This window comes from Ziziphus jujuba, chromosome 11 (genome assembly GCF_031755915.1).
Source record: "Ziziphus jujuba cultivar Dongzao chromosome 11, ASM3175591v1".
In the NCBI taxonomy this organism is placed as follows: domain Eukaryota; kingdom Viridiplantae; phylum Streptophyta; class Magnoliopsida; order Rosales; family Rhamnaceae; genus Ziziphus; species Ziziphus jujuba.
Genome location: NC_083389.1, coordinates 24,761,462 through 24,781,644, shown reverse-complemented (window position 1 = coordinate 24,781,644; position 20,183 = coordinate 24,761,462).

Below are 20,183 nucleotides of genomic sequence, written 5' to 3'. Positions count from 1 at the left end.
TTATGGTCGAAAAGAGATACGATCCGGACTGATAAACAAGTTTGGGGTTGAATTTTTATTTACATAGATTTTGACATTGACCCATGTGTTATAATTTGAACCCACAGTTGAAAAGTTACGGATCTATAAAGTTATATTTATTTTTCCCGAAACTGATTTTACTAGGTAATGAAATATTCAAAGGAGCATTTCATTTATGCAACGTGTCACCAATTGGGATGCGCCACATGTCACATTTATAAAGTGGCATGTGTTATCATCAATAAAGTATTATATTATTATATATATATATATTTTTTTTTTTATTCTATTATTTTATTTTATTGAAAGAGGGTAGGCACAGCTGTCTCCCTCCCGGTTGCAGGATGACTGTTATTACGAATTAGCATGTGCACATATGTATGGTTATCCTGTGGGAGCTATGGATCCTATGCATGGCAAGTATATTTACAAAATAAGTATCAACCACTTTCTTCATCGAAGAACGATTGTTTTAGCCATGATAAGTTATAATCAATTGGTGATACGGGATGCTAAAGTGACTAATTGCAAGTTTCTCTCTTTAGCCTCCCATTCGGGTAGTACTTGGGACACTAGATATTATCCGGTGCCACTGGTATATCGTATGGTACATCAAATATCTTTATATATATATATATATATATATTTGTGTTTATATTATATTATTTTATGTTTGTATGTAACACACCGTACGAGGGCAACGATCTGATGTGGTCCATGAATAGTTTAACTTTGTAAATGTTGCCTACAAATCCAGGGGGTCAAACAGCCAATATAGGCAACCACCCCGGGCTGGATTGGTAGTAGGGTATAGGCGATAGCTGATATCATGGATCACACAGTATGTTATATGGTATCGTATGTACCTTCAATATGAGTGCATATTTCGTAGTATGTTTATGAATTTTAAAATATTATTTTATCTTATTTTACTTTATCTACTCATGATTTAATTTCCTAATACTATACTTATTCGCCTTTATTGTTATTACTATTGTTGTTATTAATATTGTTATTATTATTATTATTATTGTTATTATTAAGTATTTATTTATTTGTTAATTATTATTATCATTATTCGTGATTATTATTATTATTATTGTTTTCATTATCATTATTAGAATTACCATTGTTACTATTTTTATTATCAATGTATTTACCATTAAAATTGTGGTCAATTATTATCGTAGTTGTTATTATTAATTATTGAGAATATTATAACTATTACTACTTGTTGTTAGTATTATTATTATTATTATTATTATTATTTATTCATTATTATTACTTGCTATTATTATTATTATTATCATCATCATTATTATTATTATTATTTTTGATGCTGTTATTATCAATTATTATTATTATTATTATACGGCAGCCTTTGGGTAAGTATAGAAGTTTTCAGACAAGTATGTAAGTCTTCGGAAAAGTGTGGAAGCCTTTAGGCAAGTATGGTAGCCTTCGGACAAGTATGGAACCTTTCTGACAAGTATGGTAGCTTCAAGTAAGTTGTGCTATTATTGTTATTAATATTACTATTACTATGATTGTTTTATTACCCTCCTATCTACATTATGCATTGGTATCTTTGTAAAACAATATGAAATGTAGTATGATACTCAGTGGGTAGTGTTGACAAACATGAATAATTAAAGGTATTTCGTGTTTATTAAATTATAACCAATATATGCATCTATATTTATATTTTGTTATCGAAGTGCTGCCAATTGTGGAATTATTTGTAGTTAAGTAGTAGAAATAAGATGGTACTATATAGAATTGTATTTTTTATGCAGGAAATTTTTAGGGCATATCCAACCCTTAAAGGAGATGTTGCCAGATTTTTCATAGGACAGTTCAGTAGGGTTTTCACTAGGATAAGAGCTTATTTAGGGTTTGAAGAAGAGATCCTAGATGGGTTCTAGTGGTCCAATGCATGCGCACTGACAATGGCTAGAGCACAGTGGATTACAGCTACCCGATTTCTCTCTCTTCTTTCTCTCTCCTCTCTCACACCCCTCCACAAATCATAAATAGCTATGGGTGCCACTCTACACTCACGGGATTTGTTAAAGTTTTGAATTGTAGCATAATGTCATTGGGTACTATGCACATGTTTTCACACACACACACACACATATAGATTGTTACGCGGTAATGTAGTCCTGGAAAAACTTTGCAAATCCATAACTTGTTAACCAAGTGTCCAAATTAAACATGCCGCTAGTCTATGAACTCATATCGACGAGTACTTTACAATCATATACAAATAAAAACCAAAATTTACAAGAATAAAAAGTTAAACATGGCACTACTTGGACAATTCAGACCATAAATTTTTTCCCTTATAACTTTCTAACCATAACTCTATTTTCGACGCGCCACTAGCCCATGAACTCGGGTCAATGTGTACTTCACGATGTTGCCTCAATCAATGCAAAACTCCATCTAGAATAAAAAATCAATGTGGCTCCACTCGATCAAAGTTAATAAACTTGATCAAATTCGATCGATGGATGAAAAATTCCGACGTACTTTAGGACGAGGTGTTACACTGTATCTTGGCAGAGTGCCAAGCAATATGTGACAGCATCCTCGACTATGGAGGCAGAGTATGTGGCATGTTATGAGGCGACTCATCATGCGGCTTGGCTTTATAATTTTATTTGTGATTTGGGAGTGGTTGACTTCATTGAAAGGCCTACCATGATGTATTATGATAATATTACACCAGTATCTTTATTCAACAATTAAAATGGTACTTTTGAGGTGATATACATCGATGTAAAGTATTTTTTAGTGAAGAAGAAAGTTGAACATGCCGATTTACAACATGGTGGTAGGTCTATTGATCAAGGCCTTACTGGTAGATATATTTATGAATTATGTATCTCACTTGGGATTATTAGGTAGTTAAGATTGCTACTGATCAATGGGAGTTTATTATATATTCTGCAATAATGTCCATGTTGAGTGTTATTTATTTTTCTTGAGTATTTTATTGTTGAGAAATAGATTAATGTACGTGGATCATTATTTACTTATGAGATATTTATTACACATATTATTGCTCCTTATATTTACAAGCCTATATGAGATTTTTAGTCTATATATTTGTGTATATTGATCCACATGTACCATGATGAGCTCGTATTACCTAGTTTAGGTATATTGTTATATCCTATCGGTGCACAATACGCTCGGATAATATGGTATTATATGATAGGGGATTGCATGTGATAAAGTAAATCTCTACTACCTAGACTGAGTTTATGGCTAGCAAAGTGCTAAGTTGAAATAGTATTTAGTTTTGGGAGATTTACGAGGAGCATCTCTACAACCTAATCAAATATATTGTTACACCTTGTCAACATGCTATATATTTAGATGAAATTGTGTTTTATTTTGGGAGATTCTATAATAAGTGAGTTTTAGATGATACATATGTAATGATTATGCAGTTCAAGTGGGAGAATATTAGATATATAGATATATATATATATATATATATATATTGTGTTGACTTGCTATAATCAATAACCCACTTACAAGACTTATTTATGTTATTAATGGGACTGACTTATTTACTGACTCATTTGGTAAGGCTTTTGGACACACACTCTATATAATACTCTAGTTGGCCTATCAAACTAGAGGACCAACTCTTTTTAGAGGCCCATTTGGTTTATCCATATTTTTATTATATTTATTCTTAAATTATTATTTTGGTGTGAGTTAAAATAATGAGTAATTCATATGACTTGCATGTGACTTCGATTTTTAAAAGGCTGAGGCTTTATTAATAGAGTAAGTAAGAATATACATACACCGTATTTTTCTTAAGGTTCCGAGAGATCACCATTGATTTGTAAGAGATAGGTTAGAAAGTGATGTGTCTATTTTAGGCATTGCTATTACATGTTTTTTATTGTTGCAGATTGCAAATCAAGATTATCAATGACTGCATTATAGGTTAGTTGTTCTACAATCAGTTTGTTTACTTTAGTGGAATTTATTGAGTGTATGATCCATGGGTTAATACTATTATAATTGTTATTTGCTCTAATATCATCTTCATTGCAAGTAATCACTACAACCACCATTTGTGTTGGATTTGATTTTCATTGCTTGAAGCTTACAGAGAGGGTAGTAGTGCAATAAAAGAATGCAAAGTGATAAAACAACATGCTAGGTTGTTTATCACTCCAAATGCATGAAATTTTCACATAGAGTAAAAAATAATTTGCTGATCCTTTCCATAATATGCCTTTAGTTCTAATATGTTAGAAAAATAAATAAGTAAATGAATAAAAAATAAACAAAAAAACAAGTCAGTAGTATTAATCTAAGAATGTTATAATTCATTGAAACTTGGTGAATAACAACATTAAATACAAAGACTTACATAATAAGAACATAAAGCAGTTGTATTTAAATATAGAAAGCAAAAGTCCCCTGTAGTGCCCTTTAGTAAAAAATTATAATGAAAATAAAAGTTACAACATATAGTACTAAATGATCAAAAATCGTCTCTCTCCAAAATACAACGTCCTAACAAGCTAATTTTGGAAAGAGGTGAGGACCTTGGGAAAACTAGTAACTTCAGAAAGAGTTTTAGTGTACCATCTTTATTATAGCCATTGCCAATACCGTAAAATTGATAATATTCCTTTGAATGGTTACAATCATTTGGTAATACCATGAAAACCATCGTCTCTAGTAAACTTGCATTCTTAAGCAAAAACTCAACAAGTGACATGAGTTGCTTCTTGTGCACAAATGAAAATCAAGAATTTTAATAGTCTTATATATATATGTAACAAGATTAGTATGTAAATATGGGCCAAACAACCACAACAAATCAGCTACAAGATTAGTATGCAACATTATTGAAAGAAAACTTACACACTTTAAAGGGTTTGTGGTTGATGTCTCTAAAGGAGGGAAATTACTTAATAGTCTTATACTACCTAGCATGTGATGACTAGTGTGGGCAGGTGCAGGGCATTGGTAGGTTACCTTGTATCCAATCCCACATCATCCATATATGGATTAGGGGATGGTTCAAATGTAATGATATTAACTCTTATAACGTCGAGACCTTTTTGAAGCTGTTAGCCTTAGGTTGGAAAGAACTCCAAAGTTAATTATGCTCAAGGGAGAGTAATCCAAGGATGGATGACCTTTTGAAAGCTCTGAACAAAAAACTCCATACTGAGTGCAGTGGCTAAATTGGGGACAATATATCGGTGGAAAGTGATAGGTTTGCTAGTGGTGGTGAGATTTACAAATGGTATTAGAACCTGTACCCCATCGGAAATGCGCTAGCGAGGACCCTGTGCCCAAAAATGGGTAGATTATGACACCAATGTAGCGGATGTGGGGCACTGGCAGGTTAATTAGTGTCCAACATCATCTGGGTGTGGATCTGCGATGGTTCAAATGTAATAATAGTTACTCTTATAACGCTGAAACCTTTTTAGAGCAGTTCATTTAAGGATTCAAAAGAACTCCAAAGTTAAGCGCTCTCAGTCAAAAGTAATCCAAGGATGGGTGACCTCTGGGGAAAGTCTCACTTCAGGATTCAAAAGAACTTCGAAGTTAATTGTAATCGAACGAGAGTAATCCAAAGATTGGTGACCTCCTAAGAAGCATTAAACTAAAAATCCATACCAAATACGGTGGTTAAATTAGGAACAATATTGGTGGAGAGTAACAAGTCCATCAGTGATGGTGAGCATTAACAAATGCTTGGATTGTGATGACCAGTATGGCGGGTGTAGGGCATTGATGGGCTACGTGATGTACAATTCCACATCATCTGGGTACAAGACTACGGGATGGATAAAATGTAATCCTAGGATGGGTGACCTCATTGGAAGCTTTGAATAAAGAAACCCCATACCAAGTGCTATGGTTGAATTGGGAACAATATCAACAAAGAGTGACAGATCTACTAGGTATGTTAGTGGAGGCAAAGTGTTACACAGTAGCTCGCATTTTCTCTTATTATTGCTTATAGCATTTAACTTTTGCTATCTGTTGGTGGAGAATGTAGATATTTAACTTTGAGCAATGTTATTACAATCTTAACAAGACATAAAAGTACAATGAAAAAATAAATTAATTAATTAATTAATATTTGAAGAGTTGTGCTATAGATGCAATACAAAGTTATTGAAATTACACAACTTAGTCAATGTTGTTTATAAACTATTAATAACAACCAAAACTTAAAAAGCATGTAGAATTCCAAGTACTAACAATCTAATTGCATTTTCAAATGTTGTAAAAACATTTTAGTCAACTTTTAGAGGTTTGCTTTTTATAGGGAAAATGAAAATGAAGAGACGATTCTTGCACGTTTCATGTACACGTGTAAATCTTAGGTGGTGTTTTGTTTTTCACTTTTATCTTATTTCTTTGTTTTTTGTTTTTTTAAATTTTAAGACATAAGTAGTATTATGGTACAATTTATATGAAAAGACTTAATTATCCATTATAACATGTTAGATATTATATTTGAATTTATAAAGTTATTCAAATTTTAAAATCTAACTAATCAAAATCCCTTCCTAATAATTTACCCAAAAGAGAGAGAGAGAGAGAGAGAGAGAGAGAGAGAGTGGAATATGTGAAAGAGAATGAGAGAGAGGAGAGAGAAAGAGACAGAGTGATGAGAACCCACCTACACCCATAAAAACTACTACTTGCTGGGTTGTTAATCGTGTGCAATTGAGGATAGGGCCAATTACTGGGGTACAAGCTAAGAGATTTAAGGATAATCTGGTTAACTTTATATAGGGTGTGATTAAATCTCTAGAAGGCATGGTTATACCTGAAAATTCTAAGCCCGTGCTAAGCATACAAGTTGTGAAGGATAGAAATGGACCTAGGAAGCTGTTTTGGAACATATATGGACTCCCGGCAGCAAGGGATGGGTATGTTAGCTTATGAATATGATTAAGCTCACCAAGCGATCATGGAACCATGCCAAGACAGAAGCAAAGCTGTCCAAAAACAACATTTGTGCACACACTTCATTTAGGCCGAAATGAGCATGACTAGCGCTGGGAAGGAGATAACTTGTAATCCAAGCAAGTTTTGGTCATTCCAATCAAAGGCAACGTGTGGGATTAGTTCTAATCCTATTTGGCATTCTACATGGCATATTGGATCTATTTTGGAGCCTTAATTAGCTGGTGATTGGATAAAGACAGCTTATTTAGAAAACTAGTCAACTACTTTCCAAATCTGAAATTGGAATTTTGTTTTAGGAAATAGTTTTTATTCTTGGTTTTTATTTAATTATTTTCTGGATATATTAATTTATGAAGTTTTATATTTTATTATTTTGATTGCAAATTAATCAATTCCTATTTCAAAAATAAGGAATTAATTAATCCAATTAGTTCAGGACAAAACTTGGAGATTCTGCCACTTTCCTATTCTTTTGCTATGTTGGCCAAATTTTACCTAATGGTTCTAGGATTTATTTCTTTTATGACTTTAGCATATTTAAGGGTTTATTTTCAATGGAAAAGTAGCTTACTTGATTGATTCAAAAATTATTATGAGAAGAATTCTCTTAGTTCTCTTTGAACACCTAAAATACCAAATAGTGATCAAGTATTTTAATTTGACTTATCAATAAGACATCCATAACCTATTGTGGCATGTTCTTCATATACCAAGGTTTCTAATACAAGTTGATTAAGGGTCAGGGTGACCATTAGAATCTGAATTTAATTTCGATCTAGGCTAGTATAATACGGGTTTAGGAGCAAGTTGACCTAGATTCATATCATCTAGTATCAGAGCCAAATTTTGTTTAGGTTTAATCTATCTTATTTGTTTTCTTTTATTTTGTGTTATTCTGCAATTTTAACATTAGGTTAGAGCTGTTTCCTACTCATAGATGTTCTGCATTTTTAAAATATATATATATATATATATATTCATAACCGAATAAGTTTTTTGTCTTTGTGGTAGCCGAATTTTGTATTTCGAGTTTGTTGGTTGGTTTTGCATATTAGTTCTTAGTGATTTAGTTTATTGTTGATTTTTTTTTTTTGCTGTTATAATCTTAATTATTTGCATTCATATATTCAAAAAAAATTTTTTTTGTGGGCTAGAAATAAAATACCTGTTAGCATGAGAGGAAGAATTTGTCTCTAGGACGTTTACTTATGGTTTTGTGCCAAAAGATCCATGAGAAATCTGTGTAACTCCTTTTTAGAAAAAACAATCTTTGGCTTTATGATTTGTTTTGCCACAAACCCAACAAGAGCCCATCTTTTTTCTGAATAATAGGTTTATCCTTTTTATCTTGTTGGCATTTTGGTTTTTGTTAAAACTAATTTTCTTAAAACCTTTGGTTTTTGGTTTGTGTAAATTTTCAACAATATGGGCTTTGGCTTGAAAATCATTTTTAGAAGATCCTAAGAAAAACAAGCAATTCATCAAAAGAAAAATCATTGGGGTTTGTTTTAGAATTCTTTGAAAACCAGACCAAGAAAGAGGCAATTTTTTAATTAAAGAAGCAATAAGTAAATTATTATAAAAAACAATACCTTCTATTTTCATATCAAAAAAAATATTTTCAAAATTATGAATTTGATCAGAAATAGATTGACCATCAACCATATGAAAATCAAGTCATTTTTCAATAGAATATCTTTTAAAACCAAGTTGTTCAGCCCCATATTTTTGTTCCAAAGCATCTCGTAATTCAAAATCAGATTTAGTAGAACAAAAAATATGATAAATATTTTTAGACAAAGCACTCAAAATTCTACCATGGCATAGCATATCCTTTTCATCAAAATCATTAGTAGTAGAAACATTTTTAGAATACTTACTAAAATTTTTACTAGAATCCTTACCAAAATCTAAATATATATCAGATTTAGAAAAACCAATAGTTTTAGAAACATTTCCTTTTGCGTTTGAAAACTTAAGAATAAGAGAATAAAGACCCAAAGTAGTAAGCCAAAATTTCATTTGTTGTTGCTAACATTTAAAATTTTGACCAGAAAATTTTTCAGGTTTGCAAGAAACAGAACCAACAGATGCCACAGTAAAGTCAGATGCTATGAAAACAAGAATCCTAACAGAATATCTTCTCTAAGAATGTTGGAAATAAAACGAATAACAAAAATGAATTATAATTACGAATTCCAAAAACCAAACAACAATAATAAAATAATAAACAAATATTCAGAGTTTACGATGGCCTGTTTAGTTGGATCGAGGAATGCAAATGCATTGTCTTTAGAGAAGATACGCCCCCTTCTGCATTGGGCTATCCAACGTTCCTCTCCCAAAATACAACGATTCTTTAGGAATCTTGTGTGTAGCTAAGAATTCTTACGAACTCCTAGAACACCTGAAATGCTCAAAAAAAAATATATATATATATACACTAAAATATATTTGGTAGTAGTAAAAATTAATATGGAGGATTTAAGAGAAAAATATTTTGAGAGAAGAGGAAAGAATATTTGTTTCTAAATGTTTTGTGTGTTTCTAAATGAGAAAGAATGCTTCTATTTATAAAGTTATAAAAAATAGCCATTGAACTGCTAAGAAAAATTTTAGAAAAAAAGTTACACAATATTTGCAACAAAGTTAACATTATACAACAAGTAGATAGGTGTTAAAAGATAGGACTTATACGTCAAAAGAGAGATAGGTGCTAAAAATTGACTAAAACTCTAACCACACCCACTATTCAATAGGAAAATAGTTTGACTACAACTATAACTCTTAGTATAAAAAACACATAAACAATATATTTTTTTTTAAATAAATTCTAATAATAACTTTAAATCAATTACGACAACCAGTTCCCTTGAAGGGGGATTTTACTGCCCTTGAACATACCTTGAGGAAGGATAGACATTTACTAAACTGTATTTCTTTCACCAGTAAAAAAACTTCTCAGTATTTTTAACATTCTAATAGAAGCTCCAAATTCATTGCTTTCTGATCCGTGGCTGCATTTCTCTATTTTACTCTGTGTTCTTGGTGTATTAAGAAGCCTGAGTGGCAAAACTTGTTTGCATAGCAATTTTAAAGTTGCTTAACTAGTATAAATTTTTATCAGTAATAAAAAATTGATCAAATGTGTTATTAATAATGGTGTGACTCAAATAATCATTAAACTAGGAACCATGTTCTATTATGAAAGACTATAATCTTTCCTATGTAAGAAGCCTAAATGGCAAACTTGTCTGCATAGCAGTTTAAAAGTTGATTAACTGGTGTAAATTCTTATGAATAATAAAAAATTGATCGAATGTGTTATAAATAATGGTGTGACTCTGATAATAATTATACTAGGAACCATGTTCTATGATGAAAGACTATAATCTTACCTATGTGATGCAAAATATTATTATTATTATTATTATTATTCATTTCCTTCCGATTGTTTGGTTGCGTATGTTGGCTAGGTATGGGTCTAAAATCTGACATTGGGTTGTAGAGGACAAGTTGATGAGGCATAAGCCTCAACTATTGCATGATGAGTCTTGTTGTGGTACCTTTATGGTAAAGATAATAAATCTCTACCTATAATTTATTTATTTTCTTTTTTTTGTAAATAAAAATTGGCTTGGGCATAATAAATGTAAATTTTTCATGTATTAACATTTGATTTCTAAAATAACAGAAGTTGTAATTATGTAATTGCCTTCCATAACTCATATCATATTTGTACATTCTAATATTTTGCAATTGTGAGAAATCCATCTATGTTTAGTATGACAATTTTTTACACATGGTTCTTTCGTATATTCAAAGGTAATATATTGTTCCTAACATTAGCTTATTTTGAGCATAAATTATTTATAACTAGAGGATTGATACACATCAATTGTATTTGATATTTTGTAGATACTCTATGTTTATTTTGTTGTTGCTTCTGAATTTTGCAAATTATAAAACACTAGGTTGTATGTGTGATAGTTAATCTATTTTCTTGTAGGGACTGAAGAGACCCCAAAGAGATCATCCTGGTGATGTATTTCTTGCTATGTTCTTTTTTCTTTTTTTTGGAAGTGATGTTTATTTTTGTATTATTTTTCCTCGAATTTTGAAGACATTTACAAGAACACAGAAGTATTTATATTCTAATTTACATAAATTAACTAATAACAATTGCCCCCGACATCACATTTGGAGGCTTACCAATTTGTGCTGGTGGATTGTTCGATGGTTAGAAGGTTTAGCCTTCCAAAGCCTTGCACTAGACTGCAAGTTTACAATTTATGTTGCATTCTTCCGCTTAGAACACTAAATGCTTGAGTTCATTTTGTGCTATAATTTATCATTCATTTCATTAGGCTGCTTAGCTTCCACTATATTATTGGATGTTTGGTAAACCTCTTTCTTAGTGTCATGAATACATATTTATTCTTAAAATTTTGGAAGAAAATTTATAGGAACTTCAACTGTTACATTTGTCTTAAGATCTGGATGTTAAATGAAACACTTTCTTCTTCTTGATTGCTTCTTGATTGCTTCTAAAGGAATTGATGAAAACAATGGGATTGGTAGGTAAAAGTTTGGTGATAGAATTGTAAATCATTTTGGTACATAAGTTTTTGAAAAAAAAAAAAAGAAGAAGAAGAAGAAGGTCATTTGGTACTTATTTACTAACTTGATGAATTGAAGGATGTTTATCAAGAGAAAATTATAAATGTTGGCAATCTCATTCTTCACATGAAAGTATACTAAACTGAATTTCTTTTATGATAAAGAAACATTTCAGTATCCTTATAGGGCATCCAAGGGTCTCTTTATTTGAAAAAGCAAAATTTTCAAGTTAAAGACCATTTTTAAAGATAAAATGTAAAATTTTATTTTTTCTAGTTAAAAAACTGATGGGACTTGGTGTAGGTTTATGTTGTTGTACCCTAGAGCACAATCATTCAAGGTGTTAGTCAAGAATGACTGTTGTTGGTTCTTGGTTCTTGATTTTGTTTTTTGGGTTTGTTAAGCTTTTGTTTCTGGTTTTAATGGCGGTTTGGGGTTCTTGAGAAGGTTGTTAGCTTTTGGGAAGAAGAAGAAAACAAATGTAGTAGTTAAGAGAAAGAGAGAGAGAGAGAGAGAGAGAGAGAGAGAGAGAGAGCCGAAATTGTTGTTTTTCAAAAATATTTTTTTTTGAATATTACTTCCTCTTTTTTTTCATTACAATTTTCATACTTTTAAATACATCGAAAAAGGCAATAAGATATGCTGCCATATTGAGCAATAAATACAAAAGCATTAAAAGTAACCAACCAAGCCAAACTACCTCAACTAACTCTAATCAATGTGCTGGGCATGCAAGAAACCTTCTTTAATGGGCAGTTCGGCTTGTCTAAGGCATTTGAATTTAAAAACCAGCTCCATTTGACTTGAAAATTGGAGGGAAGCCTTTTTGAATATTAAGCTATGTTCTAGCCAAAAAATAGATAAAAAAAAGTCCATTTTCCCATCCAAAAATAATCAAACCCGAGGCAGTTTTGCCCAGTTTTCTGGGCAACAAAACTGCACAAGGGTCAGATTGTTTAGAGCTTAACTCAGCCTTCCCAGCTCCAAATTGGGCCATTATTTTTTATGCTTCTTCCTCTGCATTTCTAGCTTATTATATCCAAAATTCAGATCCAAATCCCAAACCTTCTTCAAACAGCATCCAAGGAAGTGGACTTATGTTGCTGGAAATACAATTCCAGCAACTAGACAAAAAGGCCCTAAGCTTAGTTAATGAGCTTAGGGCATTACAAAAAGGATATTGTTCTTAAACATTACAAGATAAAATAAAATGCATAAACATAAATAATGTTTGGTCTTTGATGTTGCAAAATAAAGAGTGCAAGTATAACCGAACTACCTTGCACATTGTGGCAAGATCACCACATTTCAACAAAAACATCCTTAAAGAGTACAACTTTATTAGGTGCTTCAAAAAACTTTTTATCATGCATTTTATTTTTATTTTTTAAAAAAAAACATTAATTATTGTATACCATGAAATAAAATAATAAACAATTTATTTTTTTGATAAAAAATGTGTTAGTTTTGTTGAAACTTGTGCAGCACCAAATAAAAAATACAAGTAGAAAATAGTTTTGGGCTCTCTATATTTGAAAAATCAAACTAACTTTTTCTACTAGAATATCAAAATCAAAAGTAAATTCAAGATCTTTTTTGAGGATTGAATATTTAAAATAAAAAGCATAATATAAAGAGTCCCTTGGGATGCCTGTAGTCTAAAGTTCCAAATTCATTGCTTTCTCCATGGCTGCATTTCTCTATTTTACTTTTTTTTTTCTTTTTGGAGTCTAAAGAAGCCTAAGTGGCCAAACTTGTATGCATAGCAGTTTATAAGTGGTATAAATTCTTATCAATAAGATAAATTAGATAAGATGTGTTACATTAATTGATAGATTGTCTACCATCTCCTTCATCGCTCTGTCAGCGTTCTCGTGTTATGCCAGTTTGTTGCTCCTAAGTTCCTTCACTTATTTGATATATCCTGTCAAATTGTTATGGCACCCATCTTTGTACGTAAATCATCTAACAATGTTTGACGCCTACAAATAAATTGGGTTTTTGTTTTGTTTTGTTTTTTTTTTTTTTGTTTTTTTTTTTTATAATTTGCAAGTGCGATGCTTTCAAAAGTATATTATCTGTCAGTGTCTAGTTCTATACATCACATACTGTCATTGCTTCCTGTGTTTGTTGCATAGGCCATTGAGTGAGCTAAGTGTGGTGTTTCTTTTGTCTTTTGGTGGAAAAATTAAATTTTGTTTCTCATGGTGTGACTCTAATAATCATTGAACTAGGAACCATGGTCTATGATGAAAGACTATAATCTTACCTATGCATTGCAAAATTTATTATGTTTCTCCCCCTTAAATTAATTGGATGATGTTCTAGGTACGCAATGTTTATTTTTTCAAAGCAACAAGACGAATTAGTGGGGATATATGCTTCTCAATCTGCATGCCATTGTTGCATTAACCTCTATACACACGATGGAACTAAGACTAAAAATCATGATATTGAGATTTGTACATAAAAGAAAAAAAAAATTATAATAAAACTATATAATTTTTATGTTTGTGTGTTTTTTCTTAAATGTAGGATGGTTTGTAATGATTGTTTGAATGGTGTATAAGCTATATACTGTAATGTTTTTGTAATAATTATGGGTGAATGATTTGCCATAATTTTGGTTTAATGGGCATTTATTGCTTTTTATTGTCTTAACATTTTGGAATTTGAAAAAGAATGTGTCTTTTGACAAAAGTGGGTTTTTGTAAGAAGAAAACATAGCATTCAACCTTCCCCTAGTGAGTTTTGGAAAATAGTGGAAAAGTAATTGTGGTGTGTGTGGTAAAGTGAAGATACTGGAAGTTTGAAGAGAAAGGTTTCGGTGGTGCCGAGTCCTAACCTTAACTTTCGTTGTATCATGCAAGACAACCATTACAAAAACATCTGCACTAGTAGGACGGAAATCGTCTTAAGCTTGTATGAAAATATAAATAAATATATATAAATATCTGTGGAATAATAAAAAAATATATAGGGAAAATAAAACAAACAAAATTATAAGAACCTGTATGTCTTTGATTTGATGATCTGCTTGTTGTTCGATTTGTCCGAAGCCTATGTGGTACCACATACATGAATATATATATATATATATATATGTAAATATATGTGGAATAGTAAAAATATGCAAAAATAAAACAAACAAAATTATAAGAAACTGTATGCCTTTGATTTAATGATCTGCTTGTTGTTCGATCTATCCGAGACCTGTGTCGTACCACAGTTTTCTTAAGATGATTTTTGTCCCACCGATGTAGATGTTATTGTGACGATCATCTCCTAGGATACAGCAAGTGCAAAAGCTCTCGGACATAGCACCACCGAAGCCTTTCTTTTCAAACTCTCAATATACCTTTACTCACCACACTCACAATGCAAAAATGCAGAAAAATTGTATTTTCTCTGTTTTCCACAAATGTTACTAGCGAGAGAAAGAGAGAGAAAGATTATTCCTTTTTTTTTTTTTTTCCAAAACTAGTCATCAAAAGGAAAAGTCTAAATCACTTCCTTTTTCCCACACATAAACTTTCCTCCTTCCAAAAACAGTAAGAAAATAAAACCTCATAAAATATAATAAAGGCCCATTAAAGTCAAAACATTTAAACATTTTTTATTAAATAAAAACGTTAAGATCCCCCACATGAATGATTTGACAACTATGGATAATGCAGCACTTTGATTGTAAAGCTCTACAGTTGAAACCTACGCAGGATAGATAGATGTTATTCTTTGAACATTCCCTTGTAAGACTATATTTACTTTACTGATTAATGGTAGATGCGATATCTTTGAACCATTTCGTTCTTTATGTAAAAGACAATATAGTTCATACAGATTCCTTCCTGGTACACTTCAGTTCTAACTATTGTGTTCATTTTGGCCTTGAACATCTCCTTGGTTCTATAAGAGTTTCTAAAGAATTGCACCTTTAACAGTTCTTCTTTGAAGCATCCACTTTTCTCTCTCACATAGTTATTCCTATTTCCATTGTAATCAACATGACCATGCATAGATTACCAAACACACACTTATAGAATTATTAAAAACATACTTTATGCTTAACCTTCATCTATCACTGTTTTATCATAAGAATGGGTAGAGGATTAACCCCTATAATGATTCATGCCAGTCTTTACAATTGCATTCTCCAATTGAACCTAAATCTTGGAATCTCCAGTAAACTAGGTTGGGTTTCCATCGTATCAACTTTATTCACAGGCTTCAATCCCATTCCCTTCGATGAGTTCTCAACTAATTCTCTATTTAACCCTTTGGTTAGTAAATTCGCATTGTTATCTTATGACTTTATATAGTCTATCGAGATAACTCTAGTTGAGATTAACTGTCTAATAGAATTGTATCTTCGGCATATATGTCTAGACTTTACATTATACATAATACTCTATGCCCTGCCAATCGTAGATTAACTACCATAATGTAAACTTATCATTGGCATATGTTTAGGCCATCTTAGAATGTTCTCTAGAAATTGACGTAGCCATTCAACCTCTTCACCACATTTATCTAATGCAATGAACTTAGACTCCATCATGGACTAAGCTATAATAGTTTGTTTCAAGGACTTCCACGTTACAACTGCATCAGCTAATGTGAACACCAAAGCTCATAAGGCATCTTTATTTGATCTTTCCAGGACACCTTATTTAAAATGTAATTTTCCAACAGAATGGCTTCCCCCTACAAGTTCTGAGTTAATCCAATTTTGTATTCATCATTTCTTTCAATGTACGAATTTTCCATTCAACCAGACCATTTGATTGTGGTGAATATGGTGGAGTAACTTAATGTCTAACACCATGTTGGGCACAATACTCACCAAATGGTATTATATTCTCGCTACCATGATCACTTCTAATTACTTTAACCTTTCCATTGAGCTAACTTTCAACTTCAATTTTATAGGGAATAAAATTATTTATCACCTCATCTTTGCTCCTAAGCAATTATACATAGCAATATTTCATGCTATCATCAATAAAGGTGATAAAATACTTATTACCACCTTTAGTTGGCATAGATTTCCAATCACATATATCACTATCGATTAAATCCAAAGGTTCGGTATTCCTCTCAATCGTTTGATATGGTAATCTCATTATTTTTACCTCTATACAAGTTTCACACTTACGTTTGGAATCAATTTCAAATGTGGGAATATGATTTAAGTTAATTAATCATCGCAAAGAATTATAATTAACATGATCCAGTCTACAATACCATAAATTGGAAGACTCAAGCAAATAAATAGAAGAAGTTCTAGCTTTATTTTACAATCATTACATTCAGTTTAAATAAATCATTGACTACATAGCTTTTCCCATAAACATTCCATACTTGGACAAAATAGCCTTATCTCACTCAAACATTAAGTGAAAACTATGTTTGTTTAGTGGCGATCTAGACACCAGATTCTTACGAATGTTCAGAACATACAACACATTATTCAGAGTCATATCGTTTCCAGAGGTCATCTTCCGGACTACCTTGCTTTCCCTTTAGATTTCTGATGTGGCGGTATTTCCCAACTTCTCACCATTTTTACTTGGCTCGAAGGAAGTGAAAAAAATTATTGTCGGAACATACATGGTGGGTTGCATGAATATCAATTCACCACTCTCTAAGATTTGATCTCACCAAGTTCAATCCATAGACAACACTACTATGGAAGCTCTTCCAGTTTTCTTCTTATTATTGGAGCTTTGACCATGCTCCACCATATTAGCCTTCACCCTAGCCTTCAAAGATCTTTATCAGATCTTCTATTGTCATCTTCAATACGAAGCTTGCCAACAATAGCCTTCATATTCATTTTCTTTCTCTTGTGTTTTAGATAATTCTTAAAGTCTCTTCAAATAGGAGGTAGCTTCTCAACCATAGTAGTTACTTGTAAGGCTTCATTAATTATCATCCTTTCATCAAGAAATTTTTGAATGAGCACTTGCAACTCATGTACTTGACTCATTAATGGTTTTGAATCCACCATCACGTAGTCCAAGAATTAGCCTACAATAAACTTTTCGGAACCTACATTCTTAGTTTTGTATTTGCTGTCCAAAGTTTTCCCTAGCTCCTTTTCTGTCTTTATGCCCAAGTACATTTCATACAAAGCATTAGATTAGCCATTTAGCACATAATTTAGACGTAAATAATTAGAATACTTCCACGCATCTACCACCATGAGTGTCTTTTTGTCACTCTCTTCATTACTCGGTGGTGTGTCTTCAGTTAAGAACCTCGCAATGTTCAGTGTCGTCAAGTAGAACAATATCTTCTGTTGCCACCTTTTGAAATGTGCTCCATTGAACTACTCTGATCTCTCTCCATGATTTGCAAGATGAGGCATTTGAATCATAGGAGTTTGAGTTAGCACTTGTGCAATGGGCATAGTCACATTATCTCCACTTGCTATTTATGTAAAATCACAATCAATTAGTTATTGTTTTCTATCTCAACAAACTGATTTAAACCAATTTTCAATAGAAATACAACAATGTGATTTTTTAGGATTTTTGTATACAACATAAAAATTCCTGTATACATCCATAAAATTAATGTATACACCCATAAAATTGTTGTATACACTCACAAAAACTGCTTTATACACCCACCAGCTGATATCATCAATTGCACCATGATGACATCATCACAAATGGCATGCTGGCATGTCACAACATTGATGTGGCATCAATGCTGATGTGGCACCCGTTACGTGTCATACTTGCTGACGTGTCTCAGCCACATGGCAATACGTCTGATATAGTGACCAGTCATGCTGATGAAGCGATTACATATCAATCTATGTGTCTAATGATGTGGCCTTTGCTGAGGTGTCATGTTGCATATCATGCTGACATGACCCTCCAATGTCGAACATATGTCATGTGCCATTGGCCAACATGTGGTCCAATCACGGGTAGACATGTGTCACCATCCACTTGCCAACATATGGCACTCTGGTAGGCTGACACGTGGCTTCGCCTCTGTGCTACACATGACACATCTCTTTGTGCAACCCATGGCCTTGCCACTTGGAGACATGTGGCCTCGAGGCTATGCGACATGTGGGCCAACCACTATTTACCACGTGGCCTTGCCACTGCATGCCACATGGGACTGCCACTATGCAACACATGTCACTGACTAGCTATGCCACATGGCACCACTCTATCGATGACACGCGGCATGCCCCATAAACATGTGGGCCAACTTTCTCATGGGCTAGGTTTTGATCTGCGACTTGGATGATGGATTGAATAGTAGCCTTTTCTAACTATGGGTCGAGCTTTAAAATTGGGCCAGATTCAACAGAATTAAATTATAGGCCCATTAACCCAGAATCTGGCCCGTTTACCCATTTTTTGACCCCTTTTCAACCTTTCATCGGGTCAATTTAGAGCTATTTTCCTAGTAAATAGGTCAGTCGACCCGATTGCAAATTTTTCCACCCTTTTTCACTATTCCGATGACAGAAATTCATCGGAAAAATGCTAAAAAATTCATAATAACATGGGCTAGCAAATTTCATGAAAATAATTTTTAATAAAACACAAATAAACAGCTTGTATGAAAATATAAATAAATATATGTAAATATATGTGGAATAATAAAAATATAAGAAAATAAAACAAACAAAATTATAAGAACCTGTATGCCTTTGATTTGATGATCAGCTTATTGTTTGATCTGTCCAAGGTCTGTGTGGTACCACAGTTTCTTTAAGATGATTTCGGTCCCACTTGTGCAGATGTTTTTACGATGGTCATCTCCCATGATACAATAGAACTAAGTCTCGAACGCGGCACCACCAAAGCCTATTCTCTTTGAACTTCCAATGCCTTCCCTTTACCACACACACTACAATCTAAAATACACTTTTCCACTATTTTCCAAAACTCATGAGGGGGAAGGTTGAATGCTATGTTTTTTTCTTACAAAAACCCACTTTCGTCAAAAGACACCTTCTTTTTCAAATTCCAACAGGTTAAGACAATAAAAAGTAATAAATACCCATTAAACCACAATTATTGCAAATCATTCACCAATAATTATTACAAAAACATTACAATCCACCACATGAATGATTTGATGATTTAGAACAATGTAAAACTCTGGTGGTAAAGCTTTGCAGTTAGAACCTACATAGGATAGGTAGATGTTACTTTTTGAACCTTTCCCTATAAGACTATATCTTCTTTATTGACTAGTGGTAGATTCAATATCTTCGACCATTTCATCGTTTGTATGCTTCCTGGTACGCTTCAATTCTTTGAACCATTTCGTAGATTCGATGTCTTTGAACCTTTTTTCCACGTAGATTCCTTCCTGATACGCTTCAGTTCTCACTATTGTGTTCATTTTGGCCTTGAACACTTTGTTGTGCTTGAGTTTCTAAAGAATTGCATCCTTAACAATTCTCCTTTGAACTGGCCACTCTTCTTTCTCATATAGGTAATTCTTATTTCCAACACATTCAGCATGACTGTGCATACATCAGACTTTCAATCACCTTTGCATATTCCATTTGAGATACACTC